We start from the raw sequence: 17,538 nt of genomic DNA, 5'->3' as shown, positions 1-17,538 counted from the left end.
AACAGTTCCATGATTTGCAGCATTTGAAATGTTGGTATTTGCTAGTGTTTAGAAAGTAGGCATGAGTTAAATGAACATAAAGATAGATGATCAGGATCTTAGCTCTACCACTCAAGCTATGTAACCTTGGACAAGTAACTCAATTTTAGCAATCCTCTTTACTAAGAAATAAATAAAACCAGGAATCGTGGTGCATGCCTGTATTCCAGCTACTCAGGAGACTGAAGTGGGAGGACTGCTTGAGCCCAGGAGTTTCAGACCAGCCTAGGCAACATAGTAAAACCCCATCTCTACAAAAAAATAATAATAATAAAATAGAGAGGCCTGGTAGCTCACGCCTGTAGTCCCAGCTACTCAAGAGGTGAGGCAAGAGAATGGCTTGAGCCCAGGAGTTTGAGACCACCCTGGGCAAAATAGGAAGACCCTATCTCAAAAAACAAAAAAAAGTGGGGGACACGACCAAGATGGCCAAATAGGAACAGCTCAAGCCTCCAGCTGCCAGCGTCAGTGACACAGAAGATGGGTGATTTCTGCATTTTCAACTGAGGTACCGGGTTCATCTCACTGGGTCGGTGCTGGTCCGTTGATGCAGCCCCACCAGCGAGAGCTGAAGCAGGGCGAGGCATTGCCTCACCTGGGAAGCACAAGGGGGAAGGGAATTCCTTTACCTAGCGAAAGGAAATTGAAACACACAACACCTGGAAAATCGGGTAACTCCCACCCTAATACTGTGCTTTAACAAGGGTCTTAGCAAACGGCACACCAAGAGATGATATCCTACACCTGGCCCAGAGGGTTCCACGCCCACAGAGCCTCCCTCATTGCTAGCACAGCAGTCTGAGATCTAACTGCAAGGCGGCAGGGAGGCTGGGAGAGGGGCGCCCGCCATTGCTGAGGCTTAAGTAGGTAAACAAAGCTGCTGGGAAGCTCGAATTCAGTGGAGCCCACCACAGCTCAAGGAGGCCTGACTGACTCTGTAGACTCCACCTCTGGGGACAAGGCACAGCCACACAAAAAGCAGCAGAAACCTCGGCAGAGGTAAATATCCCTGTCTGACAGCTTTGAAGAGAGCAGTGGATCTCCCAGCACGGAGGTTGAGATCTAAGAACGGACAGACTGCCTGCTCAAGTGGGTCCCTGACCCCTGAGTAGCCTAACTGGGAGACATCCCCCACTAGGTGCAGACCGACACCTCACACCTCACACAGCTGGGTACACCGCTGAGATGAAGCTTCCAGAGCAAGAATCAGACAGCAACACTCGCTGTTTGGCAATATTCTATTTTCTGCAGACTCCACTACTGATACCCAGGCAATCAGGGTCTGGAGTGGACCTCAAGCAAACTCCAATAGACCTGCAGCTGAGGGTACTGACGGTTAGGAGGAAAACTAACAAACAGAAAGGACACCCACACCAAAACCCCATCAGTACATCACCATCATCAAAGACCAAAGGCAGATAAAACCACAAAGATGGGGAAAAAGCAGTGCCGAAAAGCTGGAAATTCAAAAAATCAGAGCGCTTCTCCTCCTCCGAAGGAATGCAGCTCATTGCCAGCAACAGAACAAAGCTGGACAGAGAATCACTTTGACGAGTTGAGAAAAGAAGGCTTCAGTCCATCAAACTTCTCAGAGCTAAAGGAGGAACTATGTAACCAGCGCAAAGAAACTAAAAACCTTGAAAAATGATTCGACAAATGGCCAACTAGACTAATGTAGAGAAGTCCTTAAAAGAACTGAGAGATGAAAACCATAACACGAGAACTACGTGACAAATGCACAAGCTTCAGTAACTGACTGCATCAACTGGAAAAAAGAGTATCAGTGATTGAAGATCAAATGAATGACATGAAGTGAGAAGTGTAGAGAAAAAAGAGTAAAAAGAAATGAACAAAGCCACCAAGAAATATAGGAATATGTGAAAAGACCAAATCTACGTCTGATTGGTGTGCCTGAAAGTGACGGGGAAAATGGAACCAAGTTGGAAAACACTCTGCAGGATATCATCCAGGAGAACTTCCCCAACGTAGTAAGGTAGGCCAACATTCAAATTCAGGAAATACAGAGAATGCCACAAAGATAATACTCGAGAAGAGCAACTCCAAGACACATAATTGTCAGATTCACCAAAGTTGAAATGAAGGAAAAAATGTGAAGGACAGCCAGAGACAAAGGTCGGGTTACCCACAAAGGGAAGCCCATCAGACTAACAGCAGATCTCTTGGCAGAAACTCTCCAAGCCATAAGAGAGTGGGAGCCAATATTCAACATTCTTAAAGAAAAGAATTTTCAACCAAGAATTTCATATCCAGCCAAACTAAGTTTCATAAGTGAACGAGAAATAAAATACTTTACAGACAAGCAAATGCTTCGAGATTTTGTCACCACCAGGCCTGCCCTACAAGAGATCCTGAAGGAAACACTAAACATGGAAAGGAACAACAGGTACCAGCCATTGCAAAAAACATGTCAAAATGTAAAGTCCATCGATGCTAGGAAGAAACTGCATCAACTAGTGAGCAAAATAACCAACTAATATCATAATGACAGGATCAAGTTCACACATAACAATATTAATCTTAAATGTAAACAGTCCAATTAAAAGACACAGAACGGCAAATTGGATAGAGTCAAGACCCATCAGTTTGCTATATTCAGGAGACGCATCTCACATGCAGAGACACACATACGCTCAAAATAAAGGGATGGAGAAAGAGCTACCAAGCAAATGGAAAACAAAAAAAAAGCAGGGGTTGCAATCCTAGTCTCTGATAAAACAGACTTTAAACCATCAAAGATCAAAAGAGACAAAGAAGGCCATTACATAATGGTAAAGGGATCAATTCAACAGGAAGAGCTAACTATCCTAAATACATATGCACCCAATACAGGAGCACCCAGATTCATAAAGCAAGTCCTTAGAGACTTAAAATGAAACTTAGAATCCCATACAATAATAATGGGAAACTAACACCCTACTGTCAACATTAGACAGATCAAAGAGACAGAAAGTTGACAAGGATATCCAGGAGTTGAACTCAACTCTGCACCAAGCAGACCTAATAGATATCTACAGAACTCTCTACCCTAAGTCAACAGAATATACATTCTTCTCAGCACCACATCACACTTATTCCAAAATTGACCACAAAATTGGAAGTAAAGCACTCCTCAGCAAATGTGAAAGAACAGAAATTGTAACAAACTGTCTGTCAGACCACAGTGCAATCAAACTAGAACTCAGGACTAAGAAACTCAATCAAAACCGCTCAACTACATGGAAACTGAATAACCTGCTCCCGAATGACTACTGGGTACATAATGAAATGAAGGCAGAAATAAAGATGTTCTTTGAAACCAATGAGAACAAAGATACAACATACCAGAATCTCTGGGACACATTTCAAGCAGTGTGTAGAGGGAAATTTATAGCACTAAATGCCCACAAGAGAAAGCAGGAAAGATCTAAAATTGACACCCTAACATCACAAAAGAACTAGAGAAGCAAGAGCAAACACATTCAAAAGCTAGCAGAAGGCAAGAAATAACTAAGATCAGAGCAGAACTGAAGGAGATAGAGACACAAAAAACACTTCAAAAAAATCAATGAATCCAGGAGCCGGTTTTTGAAAAGATCAACAAAACTGATAGACCGCTAGCAAGACTAATAAAGAAGAAAAGAGAGAAGAATCAAATAGATGCAATAAAAAATGATAAAGAGGATATCACCACTGACCCCACAGAAATACAAACTACCATCAGAGAATACTATAAACACCTCTATGCAAATAAACTAGAAAACCTAAAAGAAACGGATAATTTCATGGACACCTACACTCTCCCAAGACTAAACCAGGAAGAAGCTGAATCCCTGAATAGACCAATAGCAGGCTGTGAAATTGAGGCAATAATTAATAGCCTACCAACCAAAAAAAGTCCAGGACCAGATGGATTCACAGTCGAATTCTACCAGAGGTACAAGGAGGAGCTGGTACCATTCCTTCTGAAACTATTCCAATCAATAGAAAAAGAGGGAATCCTCCCTAACTCATTTTACGAGGCCAACATCATCCTGATACAAAAAACCTGGCAGAGACAAACAAAAAAAGAGAATTTTAGACCAATATCCCTGATAAACATCGATGCAAAAATCCTCAATAAAATACTGGCAAACCAAATCCAGCAGCACATCAAAAAGCTTATCCACCATGATCAAGTGGGCTTCATCCCTGGGATGCAAGGCTTGTTCAACATGCACAAATCAATAAACATAATCCAGCATATAAACAGAACCAAAGAAAAAAAACACATGATTATCTCAATAGATGCAGAAAAGGCCTTTGACAAAATTCAACAGCCTTTCATGCTAAAAACTCTCAAAAAATTCAGTATTGATGGAACATATCTCAAAATAATAAGAGCTATTTATGACAAACCCACAGCCAATATCATACTGAATGGGCAAAAACTGGAAAAATTCCCTTTGAAAACTGGCACAAGACAGGGATGCCCTCTCTCACCACTCTTATTCAACATAGTGTTGGAAGTTCTGGCTAGGGCAATCAGGCAAGAGAAAGAAATCAAGGGTATTCAGTTAGGAAAAGAAGAAGTCAAACTGTCCCTGTTTGCAGATGACATGATTGTATATTTAGAAAAGCCCATCATCTCAGCCCAAAATCTCCTTAAGCTGATAAGAAACTTCAGCAAAGTCTCGGGATACAAAATTAATGTGCAAAAATCACAAGCATTCTTATACACCAGTAACAGACAAACAGAGAGCCAAATCATGAATGAACTTCCATTCACAATTGCTTCAAAGAGAATAAAATACCTAGGAATCCAACTTACAAGGGATGTAAAGGACCTCTTCAAGGAGAACTACAAACTACTGCTCAGTGCAATAAAAGAGGACACAAACAAATGGAAGAACATACCATGCTCATGGATAGGAAGAATCAATATTGTGAAAATGCCCAAACTGCCCAAGGTAATTTATAGATTCAATGCCATCTCCATCAAGCTACCAATGAGTTTCTTCACAGAATTGGAAAAACTGCTTTAAAGTTCATACGGACCCAAAAAAGAGCCTGCATTGCCAAGACAATCCTAAGCCAAAAGAACAAAACTGGAGGCATCACGCTACCTGACTTCAAACTATACTACAAGGCTACAGTAACCAAAACAGCATGGTACTGGTACCAAAACAGAGATATAGACCAATGGAACAGAACAGAGCCCTCAGAAATAATACCACACATCTACAGCCATCTGATCTTTGCCAAACCTGACAAAAACAAGAAATGGGGAAAGGATTCCCTATTTAATAAATGGTGCTAGGAAAATCGGCTGGCCATAAGCAGAAAGCTGAAACTGGATCCTTTCCTTACTCCGTATACGAAAATTAATTCAAGATGGATTAGAGATTTAAATGTTAGACCTAATACCATAAAAACCCTAGAAGAAAACCTAGGTAATACCATTCAGGACACAGGCACGGGTAAGGACTTCATGTCTAAAACACCAAAAGCAACGGCAACAAAAGCCAAAATTGACAAATGGGATCTCATTAAACTAAAGAGCTTCTGCACAGTAAAATAAACTACCATCAGAGTAAACAGGCAGCCTACAAAATGGGAGAAAATTTTTGCAATCTACTCGTCCGACAAAGGGCTAATATCCAGAACCTACAAAGAACTCAAACAAATTTACAAGAAAAAAACAAACAACCCAATCAAAAAGTGGGCAAAGGATATGAACAGACATTTCTCAAAAGAAGACATGCATACAGCCAACAGATACATGAAAAAATGCTCATCATCACTGGCCATCAGAGAAATGCAAATCAAAACCACAATGAGATACCACTTCACACCAGTTAGAATGGCAATCATTAAAAAGTCAGGAAACAACAGGTGCTGGAGAGGATGTGGAGAAATAGGAACACTTTTACACTGTTGGTGGGATTGTAAACTAGTTCAACCATTGTGGAAAACAGTATGGCGATTCCTCAAGGATCTAGAACTAGATGTACCATATGACCCAGCCATCCCATTACTGGGTATATACCCAAAGGATTATAAATCATGCTGCTATAAAGACATGCACATGTATGTTTATTGCGGCACTATTCACAATAGCAAAGACTTGGAATCAACCCAAATGTCCATCAGTGACAGACTGGATTAAGAAAATGTGGCACATATACACCATGGGATACTATGCAGCCATAAAAAAGGATGAGTTTGTGTCCTTTGTAGGGACATGGGTGCAGCTGGAAACCATCATTCTCAGCAAACTATCGCAAGAACAGAAAACCAAACACCGCATGTTCTCACTCATAGGTGGGAATTGAACAATGAGATCACTTGGACATGGGAAAGGGAACATCACATACCGGGGCCTATTATGGGGAGGGGGAAGGCGGGGAGGGATGGCATTGGGAGTTATAACTGATGTAAATGACGAGTTGATGGGTGCTGACAAGTTGATGGGTGCAGCACACCAACATGGCACATGTATACATATGTAACAAACCTGCAAGTTGTACATATGTACTCTGGAACTTAAAGTATAATAAATAAATAAATAAATAAATAAATAAATAAATAAATAAATATAAAAATAAAAAAAAATAAGAAAACAATTTGTGGCTCTCCCACATCAGTAGAGAGCTATGATTCAATTCAATTTTTTTTTTAGAAAGGTGCAAAATGTGTCTTAAATGGATTCTAAACAAGTTGGTGACTCACCTGTGAGGAACTTTTCGGAAAACATTGTAAAATCTCACGCAGCAACTCCTCTATGTTCTAACCCACTTGTAACGTAAGGAAACAATGCAGTTCTTTCTTCTAGTGTTGTCTTGAAATAAATCATTAATGCTTGCCTCTAAGTGAAGAAGATGCCAGGTTTCCCAGATGCATTTAATTTTTTTGAAGACACTGTCTTCCGTAAAACCAAAGAAGGAAAAGCATTTCATTGGTGAGGCAAATCAGATTATGTCACATCATCAATGATCTGTCGTCCCTGGAATCTTCAGCCTGGGCATCCTCCATATACAAACAGCAATAGTTTGCCATGTTCAAAGAGCAGAAGACCATGAAGTTGAAAATGAGAACGTCAAATAAAGAACACCTTGAAAAGAACAGCATGAGTTGTAAAAAGCATGCCAAGGCTGGGGAGTTCAGCTGGTAGACAACTGTTGAGTTTAACTTCAGCCTTGACTTCCTGCCACTTATCAACTGCAACATTAGTTTCAAGCACAACACACAGAATCATCATGTAGTAGAGTACAACCGGAATTCTTCCAGAGCAGTGAGAAATTTATTTGCACTGAAACTAGTAAATATTATATCTTCACCCTTAAAAATAACCAGGAAAAGGGGTGATGAAAATGAATAGGAAACTTCTCATTTTTCTCTTATGTATCTGCTGTAATTTCCTACAAATAACATTCCAAAAGAAAAAATACAACAAATGTCAGAAATGCATAAACATTGTCAGGAAGCATATGTCAATAGCATATGACAGGAAGCAAAACAGGATCTCAGTCACTACAGTAGCTGCTGTATTATTTTTGGCATGTCTTTCTCTACGGATGTGGAATTTAAACAAAGAAAGATCTAGAACATAGGCAAAGATCACAGTGTCCATGGTACACTGTGGTACACGTGTTTTGTGTTGTTTTGTTTTGTTTTTGAGATGAAGTCTCGCTCTGTCGCCCAGGCTAGAGTGCAGTGGCACACTCTCAGCTCACTGCAACCTCTGCCTCCTGAGTTCAAGCAATTCTCCTGTCTCAGCCTCCGGAGCAGCTGGGATTACGGGAGTGTGCCAGCTAATTTTTGTATTTTTAGTAGAGATGGGCTTCACCATGTTGGTCAGGCTGGTCTTGAACTCTTGACCTCAGGTGATCTGCCTGCCTCAGCATACCAATGTGCTGGGATTACAGAAATGAACCACTGCGCCCAGCCAGCTGGTACAAATTTAAACATCACCTCTCCCCAGGACATCGATCTGGCACACCAGTTCCAACAGGCCAGCATAGTCCCTTTGATCGCCTGAGTGATCACATTAATATTCTACTTTTTTGACCTAACATGTGGCATCCATTGCCCCAAAAGTTAGATTAGAGCTTGATTCTTTCTGAAGCAATCTAAAATCAATTGTTTTAAAACTTTCCCAACATGCAGGAGAATGAAATATCCATTCCTATTCCTAGGAAAAAGTCTACAGCACACTTCCCATTATTTATTTGTCATGTCCTTCTTAGTGTAACAATTAGAATTGTATACTTCACAAATTCTGAATTTACAAAGTGCTTCCCCTAAACCATATATGCCTCTTATTTTGAGTTGATACCATATTTACCAAGTAATTTAAGGTGAGAGCACCAGAAATTCTTTGCATTGTGGTAATTTGATGTCATTGGGTAAGACCATATACTTAATACAATTATTTACTATTTATTACATGAGGTTCAATTATTTATTTACATTGCTGCCTCCCACCGCTCTGTCATAATCTTCACGAGGGCAACCACTATGATTTCTTTCTTTCTGCTTCCTCATTACCTTAGAATATACTTAGTACATAGTAAACAATATAGTTAGGTATAAATGAAGGAATGATTTACATTCTACATTCATACCTTTCTATCCTGTTGCCCTCAAAACACACAAAGCCTATAAAATATAATGCCATTTCATACATATCTTTTTCCATTTTACAGTCTCTTGCTCTATTTTTAAAAATATATTCCAGCTAGTTTATGAGATAAGAAATGTCAATGATGATATTGTATCTTTTTGCCATAATCACAGGATGAATAATGTACTTCCAGAACTAGGACCGTGAACACTCTGAAGCATCCTTTCCCAGCAATGGCAAACGATGTACGGTAGGTGATGCTCTCCAGATGTCTTCCATTTTGAATCAAGTGAATAAGTACAGTAGCATTTGCTCTGTACATGTTGTACATACATCAGGTACACATGAAGTGTTGATGAATGAATGATGGAAAGGTTAGTCTGCAGGCAATAGCAGTGGTCTTCCTAGGGAACAGGACAGGGGCTTTGGTAGAAAGATATTTCACAAACAAAGCTCCAACTGAAAGTCCTGTGCAAAGGATGTGATGGGAAGTTCTTTTGTTTCTTTCCGTAATGAAAAACTCTGTCTTGAACATCACCTGGCACATTAGTAAGGAGGTGGCAGTAGATGACATCAGAAGCTTAATTCTCCCCAAATTTATAATGAATCCATGATTATTTATTAAAATGTACAATCACCTCTAACTGCACCCAGAGATGTTCTATTTGTACATTTCCTTTCAGCATTTTATGTATTTTTTACGTAAGTGAGATCACACCACATGGATCTTTACATCTTGCTTTTTGCTTTTAATATAACAACCAATTCTCAATTACCTGGCTCATAAATTCTTCAATAACAAGAGAAGCTGGAAGCTCCTAGGGCAAAATTGAGTATGTCTGAAACGAATATGGCCAATTCAATCTCTTCTTCACATTACTTTCCCTCTGGATTAAATGTTCAGGGAGAAGGTATAGATTTTAAAATTACACTTCAGAACATCAGCGGTGCTGGAAATTTTGTCTGAACTAAAGAATCAGACAGTGGCTCCAGCCACAGTTGTCTGCACTTCCAGTACCTCTGAAGATGGGGCTGAAGAAGAGAAAGAAGGGGTTCTATTTGTTTAAAAATGATTTTACTTTGAAGAGCAGGTTGTAAAATAAATATTGGTATAGCACAAGCTTGAGATGAGTCACCTATTACATTACATACTAAATGTAACACCTGGGGCATTACATTTAGTATGCTTTGTTTTGAGGGCAACAGGATAGAAAGGTATGAATGTAACTCATTCCTTCATTTATTCTTAACCATATTGTCTACTATGTATCAAGTATATTCTAAGGTAATGATGAAGCAGAAAGAAATAAATCATTGTGGTTGCCCTTGTGAAGATTATGACACCGTGGTGTGAGGCAGCAATGTGAACAAATAATTGAACCTCGTGTAATAAACAGTAAATAACAATATTAAGTATATGATCTTACCCAATGACACTATCCCTCTCCCATTCCCCGCCCTGTTCCTCTTCCCGTCCCAATGCACAGTAACCTCTGGAAGACAATACCTAGAGGCCTAGGGCTCTCAATAAAATGGCTATAAAAACTGTTATAGGTAGACTCCGTGATATTATAACATATCTGTCATTCTGTCAGCATTTAGCATACATGTCATTTGTGTGCATCCTTCATCATTACAGAGTTCAAATTAAGAAGTAAGAATCTTTGTGAAAGGCAGCTGCTGATACTTAGGGCAGTGGCCAAATTTCCTGCATTCAACTACCAGTGCTGCCACCCATGGGGTGTATTACCTTGGACAAGTTACTCAACCTCTCTGTTCTTCCGTTGTATCTTACATAAAATGGGAAAATATTAGTATCCACTTCAAGTAGATGTTGTGGACAGTAAATGAATTATTACATGTAAAGAGTTTAGGATGACACCTGCAACATTGCAACCCCTCCTCAAAGAGATACAATTAACACAGAGGTAGGAATCCGAACACCAGACTCTTCTGATCTCTCATTCATTTGTCCAGACCAAAATTACAGAATTTTCCTAGCCCATGTTTCCTGATATATTATAGGAACCTAATAATAATTCATTTCTCACTAAGATGTTAGAAGAAAACCAACTTTGAGACACTTTGAATCTCCAAAAAAGTTTCCCATGATATTTAAATTATGAACTGTTCTAATTTTTAAATAACTTTCATATTATAAAATAATATATACTTATTGAACATTCCAGATATTAAGTTAAATGTCATCCCATCTTCTAGAGATAGCTTTAACGTTTTAGCATACATTCATCAAGTTTTTCTACGCATGTTTTTTGATTTTTTTGTTTGTTTGCTTTTTTGTTTGTTTTTGAGACCGAGTCTCACTCTGTTGCCCAGGCTGGAGTGCAGTGGTGTGATCTTGGCTCACTACAAGCTTCACTTCCTGAGTTCATGCCATTCTCCTGCCTCAGCCTCCCAAGTAGCTGGAACTACAGGCGCCCACCACCACGCCCGGCTAATTTCTTTTTATATTTTTAGTAGAGACAGGGTTTCACCGTGTTAGCCAGGATGGTCTTGATCTCCTGACCTTGTGATCCGCCCACCTCGGCCTCCCAAAGTACTGGGATTACAGGCGTGAGCCACCGCGCCCAGCCACTATACATGTATTTTTATGGTAAACTATTTTTTGTTGCTACATTTTAAGTACTGTTGGAGGCCGGAAAAAGTCACTTCATTGTGGTTCAGAATGAGCAATTAAATGACTATGAAAAGGTTTGACTGCTCTTGTACTTTCTGTAGGGCTCTGAAAAGTAAAGCTAGATAAAAGTCAAGACAAGTGATAGAGACTACCTCATCACTCACACCGACCAGTTACAATGTAGCCAAAGAACATTTTGTTTTCAATGCAATTAATAACCCATGTGGTTCCTTGTAACACTTTTTAAAATAAATAATAACCTAAAGTAAAAGAAATATGCATTAGTTTTCTCTCTAATGGCCTTTCTAAACCTCTGTGAGGCCCTAATTTGATCATGGCACAGTCATTCCTAATCCTGGATACATACCCAGGACCATTTCCCTGTAATTCCTAATCCAAAATCCACTACTAAGAAATCTCATATGTCATCCTTACAATGGTATGAGTTACTAATGAGATGTAAAAGTTAAGGATAATACAAGTTTTTCATACAGCTAGGTACATTCAATTTTCTTTTTACTCTGAGATTATGCTCTCACACTTGATGTTAAAATATCCTTCTTAATGAAATGGAAGTGTGATTGTAACTTTTTTTGGAAATATTCTTACTTGGAAAAATAAACATCAGGCCCTACATTTTTTACATTGATTTATGAAATACATAAGTCAGTGAGCCTCCCCTTAAAAGATAGCTTCTGTTAGTAGTGCTTTTACATTTTAGAAAAAAAATTTTTTTTGAGACAGTGTTTCTCTCTCACTCAGCCTGGAGTGCAGTGGGATGATCTTGGTTCACTGCAACCTCTGCCTCCCAGGTTCAAGCGATTCTCTTGCCTCAGCCTCCTGAGTAGCTGGGATTACAGGTGTGTGCCACCAAGCCCAGCTGATTTTTGTGTTCTAGCAGAGATGGGGTTTTGCCATGTTGGCCAGGCTGGTCCCAAACGCCTGGCCTCAAGTGATCTGCCCACCTCAGCCTCCCAAAGTGCTGAGATTACAGGTATATTTTAGAAATTTAATTGAAAAGAAATGGTAAGAGAATATGACATACATGAGAACTGCCTAGATACCTTATTGTTAGTAACAATGTTGCTGTTGTCATTATGGCTACATTCTTCTCCTAGGGACATGGAAAGATTGGACGTCCCCACCTCTGAAGTTAAGATATGCCAGATGGCCTGCTTGGCTAATTAAATATAAGATGAAGTTACATGTATTTCTCATGGGTAGAAATGTGAAGAGTTAGAGCGTGGCTTACCTTTACCATGCCAATCAACAAGACTCCAGATGGGGCAGGGTGCCAGGCTGGGTTTCACAGTGAGAAGCCTGGACTAAGGCATCATGAACAGATCTCAGGTGACCCACAACAGACAGGCAGCATGAGACAGAAAAAGACTTATGCTAGTAGCCACTGAAACATCAAGACTGTTTGTTACCAATACTGAAGAGTAGAATTGCTTTTCAACAGAATAAAAGATTTGAGGATATAAATTCCCTTACAATTTAAAGAGAAGCAAAAGATTTGAACATATGCTTCACCAAAGAAGACATGTGAATGGCAAATATGCACATGAAAAGATGTTCAATCTCATTACCCATTAGAGAAATATGAAGCAAAACCACAGTGAGATCAATGAGATACCATAGAATACTTATCAGAATGACTAAAAAAAATACAGACAATACCTGAATACAAAAATACAATTTAACTAGATCTCTAATATATTAATAGTGGGAATACAAAATGATACATCCACTCTGGAAAGTAATTTGGCCGTGCACTGATAACATTACACACACACTTACTACGTGGCCCAGAAATCACACTCCTAGATATTTACCTTGAATAGTGGTTGGCAAACTACCTCCATCGGTCAAATCCATCTTTTATTTTAAGAGTGCGGTACGCCCGGGCATGGTGGCTCACGCCTGTAATTCCAGCACTTTGTGAGGCCAAGGCAGGCAGATCACGAGGTCAGGAGATCAAGACCATCCTGGCTAACACGGTGAAACCCTGTCTCTACTAAAAATACAAAAAAAAAAAAAATTAGCCAGGCATGGTGGTGGGCGCCTGTAGTCCCAGCTACTCAGGAGGCTGAGGCAAGAGAATGGCATGAACCTGGGTGGTGGAGCTTGCAGTGAGCCAGGATCACGCCACTGCACTCCAGCCTGGACGACAGAGCCAGGCGCCCTCTCAGAAAAAAAAAAAAAAAAAAAAGCGTGTGGTACACATCCACATTCATCCATTTACATATTATCTCTGCCTGTTTTTATACTATAACAGCAGAGTTGAGTAATTGCAACAGAGACCACAAAGTCCACAAATCTTCATATATTTACCATCTAAGAACCAGGCGTGGTGGCATACACCTATAGCCCCAGCTACTCTGGAGGCTGAGGCAGGAAGATCACATGAGTTTGGGGCTGCAATGCACTATGATCACACGTATGACAGCTACTGCACTCCAGCCCAGACAACACAGTGAGATCCCGTGACTTTACAAGACAGAAAAATTACCATCTGGCCCTTTATAGATAAAGTTTGCCAACCTCTTCCCTAGAGAAATGAAAATTCATATTTACAAAAAAAATATGTACATGGATGTTTATAGCACATCTGTTCATGATCGTTAAAAACTGAAAACAGCCCAAACATCATTCAACTAGTGAATGGATTTACAAACTGTAGTCCACCCATAAAATGGATATTATAGCAACAAAAATGTACCAACTATTAACACAGGCAACAACTTGGATGAATCTCAGAAACATTTCGGTGAGTGACAGGAGTCTGTTTCAAAAGGTCACATGCTGTGTGATTCCATTTATAATACTTTTGTGAAGATAAAACTATTAAATGATAGAGAACAGATCAGTGGTGTCCAGAGGCTACAGGTCAGGGGGAAATGCGACTACGAAGGCAAGTACGATGGAGTTTTGTGGGATGGTAGGACCAGTTTCCTGACTGGTGGTGGTTACACTAACCTATACATCTGCTAAAACTCACAGACCTGTAGACCAAAAAAGTACATTTTAGCATATATTACATGTTTAAAGCAGGTGGAGTACTGCTCTCTCCCATGAGGCATATACAAGACCTTTAATAATCTTTTTAGTTCCTAATGAATAATAAATAATACAGCAATCTTGGCCAAGTATTTAATATTTCCTAAGACATACCTCAAGGATATTAGTAAAAACGCAAAACACACCAACTTGCTAATCCAGTAATGAAAGCAAAAAATTATTACTTCACTAAATGAATAGTCTTAGAATTAGAGTCTGTTCAGAGCAGAATTCCTGATGCTGCAGATTGTTCATCCCCTCTCTGCTTGGGTTACACATGCAGGCTTCCACAAATGGGCCATAGCAGACTATGCCAGGGGCCCAGCTCATGCCATCAAGTGTCAAAAAGGACATGTTTTATTCTCTGAGAGTTTATCTCTGACTGTGTGATGAACACACAGGGGAAGCTAAACAACTGGACCAAAAGGGGTTGAGTTTGCAGAGTGGTCCCCCCACCCCCATGAGGGTTTGAAAAGCCTGTTTGCACGATAGATACCAATAGCTAACAGGTCAGCCTGAGAGTAACATAAGGAAGATGCTAGGAGAGAATCGAAAATGGGCCTGAGCTCCAAGGAACCAGGGGCAAGCAGGTCCTTTCCTAGCCCTGGAGGAGTGAAATAACAGAGAGAGGGAGAAGAGAGACACACTTTGAAAGTGAAAGACAACAGCTTCCAAAAATAGGAAGCCCTGAATGTTCTTGAAATGAAAGAGAACAGTCAGAACCTTCTCACAGGTGTTTATTTGCTCCAGAATATTGATTTTGTACTTGTAGCTAGGAGCAGGCACAAACTCAGCTAGAGGCACTACCTGTGGTATTTAACCAGGCAATCTCCCTTTCTTCTTGTTCCAATTATTGCCCTTTGCCCTTCTTTGCTGGCTCTCCAATCCCTCCGGGCGCATGCGTGTGCACACACAGGCACGTAGCTCCCCACCTCAGCCCCAGCATGTGCTCTAGCACTGCTTTAAGGCATTCTTTTCCATTGTGTCCCCTGACCTCTGTACCCCAGCTCCCCCCATTTTTTGGCTCACATGGTAGGACCTGGCCTCCCACTTTATCTAGTTTCTTCCCCAGGAATAGAGATGGGACAACAGCGAACACTTTGTGGAGAGAAAATCTGCCCAGAGGCTTTGTCTCTGCTAAGTTAGATGCACATTTTTTTCTAGCTTGAGATGTAAGCCAGGCTGGATGACATAGTGAATGACAATTGAACTTTCACTTCAACCTGAGGATGAGCTTAACAATATACCATTTGCCAAATGAAGAACTTATCTCATAATCGTGTTTGAAAGCCCTGGTGATACATTTGAAAAATTGATGTTGTCTTGTGGATGCTAAATATCCCAGTAAGCTCAGGGTATTCAAACCAACTCCATGAATCAGGGCATCTGCAGAAGGCAGCAATGAGAATGGGTGCCCCTTGCTAAAGGGGAAGATGGAGTGCCCCACGCCAAGTACGAAAGGACTTAGAGTGTAAGGAGTCTTTGCACCAGACACTGTGTTAAGCATTTATATGTCTGACAGTTCAAACACATTCGAATGTTCAGCAATACATCAGGAAAGTAATATTACTCCCATTTTACAGGTAAGAAAACTAAGGCTTACAATCTTTTATAGATATATATTTTTGTTTGTTTTTGTTTTTGTTTTTGTTTTGAGATAGTGTCTTGCTCTGTTGCCAGGCTGGAGAGCAGTGGCGCGATCTCGGCTCACTGCAACCTCCACCTCCCGGGTTCAAGTGATTCTCCTGCCTCAGCTTCCTGAGTAGCTGGGATTACAGGTGCCTGCCACCACACCTGGCTAATTTTTGTAATTTTAGTAGAAACAGCGTTTCACCATGTTGGCCAGGCTGGTCTCAAACTCCTGACCTTGTGATCCATCTACCTCAGCTTCCCAAAGTTCACAGGCCAGAATAACTGGACCCTTGGGGAACACAGCCACCTCAAAAGAAAGACAACCAGAGAGCACTTGCCAAAGTGTGGGAACAAAATAAGAAATCACATGCCACCCAAATGAAGTATGAAAGGTAGAATAGTAGAAGTACACAACAGATCAAATACATAGTAGAATAGCTACATCTTAAAAACAAGTTATTAATGAAGGAAAGATCAGATGGAGGAATTCTTGCAGACAGAGGGATAGCAGGAAATGATTTAAAAAGATGGGAAATGTAGAAGCAACGCCGAGGTAAGTAGAAAGTGTAACGTTAGCCTAGAGAAAGGATGAGAAGACCTAAAGTCAGGCAAGCAAATTTATTAACCTGCCGGGCTGCTCCTTAACAGTCAGAGGAGGCAGCACCTGAGCTTACAGGCTAGGGGGTGTAAGTATTTTCTGGAGAGGGTGTGGGGGTGTTTAGGGGCTTTTGGGGTGTGTCTACATCTGCAATTGTCAGTTCTTGCCTTACTTGGCTCAGGGTATCAGGATATGGTTTAGCCTGGGAGTGGTTATAGCTGTACCTGTCATTCTGGGAACTTGGGGCAGGGGCAACTTTTTGGAAGAAATATAAACTGCATTTAGGGGAGGGGGCTTGTTGCATTCTTTTGGGGTCCTTAACATTCTAGCCTTTTAGTAGGTAACAGAAGAGGGGCACCGTTGTCATCTGGCTGCTTCCTGCTGGGTAGGGGCGACGGTTAGTGGGAGAGGCTGGATGGTAGGGACTGCCATTCCTGGAGCTGTCGGTGTCCTTGGAGTAGCATCATGCCTTGTACTGTTCCATGGGTGAAGGCTCTAATACCATCTCGTAAAACCTGGGTAAGGAGACGTAAGAGGCAGGGGCCAAATGCTAAAAGGAGAAAAACGGTTATGGCAGGGCCTAGGAGGGGCAGTAGCCAGGGTGCCTAGGAATTACAAAACTACTGGGACCAGGACTCTGAAAGGCATTGACTGATTTTAGAAGCTTTTTATTATTATTATTATTATACTTTAAGTTCTAGGGTACATGTGCATAACGTGCAGGTTTGTTACATATGTATACTTGTGCCATGTTGCTGTGCTGCACCCATCAACTCGTCAGCACCCATCAACTCGTCATTTACATCAGGTATAACTCCCAATGCAATCCCTCCTCCCTCCTCCCTCCCCCCTCGCCCCTCCCCCTCGCCCCTCCCCCCTCCCCCCTCCCCCCTCCGCCCTCCCCCCTCGCCCCTCCCCCCTCGCCCCTCGCCCCTCGCCCCTCCCCCCTCCCCCCTCCCCCCTCGCCCC

The 17,538-nt window shown here is 41.0% G+C and overlaps 1 long non-coding RNA gene across 10 annotated transcripts in view; it reads right to left on the bottom strand.

The window, feature by feature from the left end:
- Positions 1-17,538, bottom strand: part of LOC105471851 (uncharacterized) — a 331,670-nt gene that overhangs the window by 294,759 nt on the left and 19,373 nt on the right. Inside the window, exons 5-6 of one of the 10 annotated variants that reach the window (XR_011612023.1) lie at positions 13,115-13,296; positions 6,748-12,684 (exon numbers count right to left, since the gene is read on the bottom strand). The exons of 8 other annotated variants lie outside the window; for them this stretch is intronic. This is a non-coding gene — a long non-coding RNA (uncharacterized lncRNA). Of the gene's footprint in view, positions 1-6,747; positions 12,685-13,114; positions 13,297-13,318; positions 17,085-17,538 lie in introns of those variants that run through there. One more of the 10 variants, XR_011612022.1, reaches the window with a different exon arrangement.

This window comes from Macaca nemestrina, chromosome 13, assembly GCF_043159975.1.
Source record: "Macaca nemestrina isolate mMacNem1 chromosome 13, mMacNem.hap1, whole genome shotgun sequence".
NCBI classification, from domain to species: domain Eukaryota; kingdom Metazoa; phylum Chordata; class Mammalia; order Primates; family Cercopithecidae; genus Macaca; species Macaca nemestrina.
The sequence above is the reverse complement of the archived record's forward strand: the minus strand, read 5'-3'. Positions and strand labels throughout refer to the sequence as shown.